We start from the raw sequence: 1,294 nt of genomic DNA, 5'->3' as shown, positions 1-1,294 counted from the left end.
GGTCACAGCCTGAGGGGCCAAGAGCCCAGTGAACTGAAGTAACCCTGAGGGCACAGAGAGATGAAGCCAAGGAACAAAGGAATCACTCTGGTGGACTGGGGCAGTCTCCCAAGTTTAACATCAAAAGTGTAGCAGGTGAGCACAGGGAGGTAGGTACCCTGATCACCCAGAGAGCAGAAGAGATGGGATTATAACAGGGGCTTTCAAGGGCCACATGAGTATCCCCATCCCTTGACAGGTGCCCTGCCCCCTGGTTGCCATCTTGGGACCAGGAGTCCCACCCTCTAACCTTGCCCCCAGAAGTATTCCTTTCAGCAAGAGGGTTTGCCATCTTGGAACCAGAAAAAAAACTAATTATATTCTAAAAATCAAACATCTCCTACAGCATACATTCATTTGATTTCAGAAAATATTTTTGTCCTGATGTATATGCGTTTGCATAGTGTACATAGAAGTGATTGTTTACTAGCTTAAAATGAAGTCTTTCTTTTATATATTGTGGGGAGTATGAGTGGGTGAATATAGATTTCTGGGAGGCTTAGGTGTGTTTCTATGGGTGTGTGGGTTTCTGGGGGTGGATAAGAGGGTGGGGGGAGGGTGGCTGGGGTGTGTAAGGGGGTGTGGGTGTGCATGGGGGAGTGGGCATATGTGTATGGTGGGGTGTGCTTGTGGCATGCCCCCCCACACACATGCCTCCACCCACCCCACTGCACACAGACCCTGAGGCCTTAGGGTGTTCACAGCTCCCAGCAGGCAGAGAACCCTAGCTGTGAGACCTAGGACTGCATGTGGCCAGGATGCCAGCAGGGAGAGGGACAGAGCTGGCCCGATTCCATAGAGCCCCTGCCAGCCTAGCCACTGCAGTCCAGCCAGGCCGCCCTGACCCTGTGGCACTGGTGTGGGCCCCCCACTCCTGCCTAGCTGTTGCTGCGCTTCTGCCTGCCCACTCACTGCCACTGTCCCCCCTGCATCTGCTGCCACTGCTATTTTCCCACCCACCGCAGCCGCTTCTCCCCACTCCCCTGCCTGCCCGCCTCCCAGTCTGGCAGAACACAGTTCCCAGCTGCATGACCAGGACTCCAGGACACAGAAGGAGCCAGCAGGAAACCACAGGGGCTAGGTTGGGTCAGCTCCTGCTGTGCTGGCAGACAGAGTGCAGAGCCGACCTGGCTCCATAGAGCCCCTGGCAGCCCAGGCTTCGTGGTCCTGCCGTCCTGCCCTGCACCCCTGCCAGTCTGGCACAGGCCCTGTGCTCCCTCCTGTTCACTGCCTGCCCCCGCCTGCTGTAGCTGCT

This window comes from Gavialis gangeticus, unplaced genomic scaffold, assembly GCF_001723915.1.
Source record: "Gavialis gangeticus isolate Ggan-Ray unplaced genomic scaffold, GavGan_comp1, whole genome shotgun sequence".
Lineage (NCBI taxonomy): Eukaryota > Metazoa > Chordata > Crocodylia > Gavialidae > Gavialis > Gavialis gangeticus.
This window is presented reverse-complemented; position numbering follows the sequence as displayed.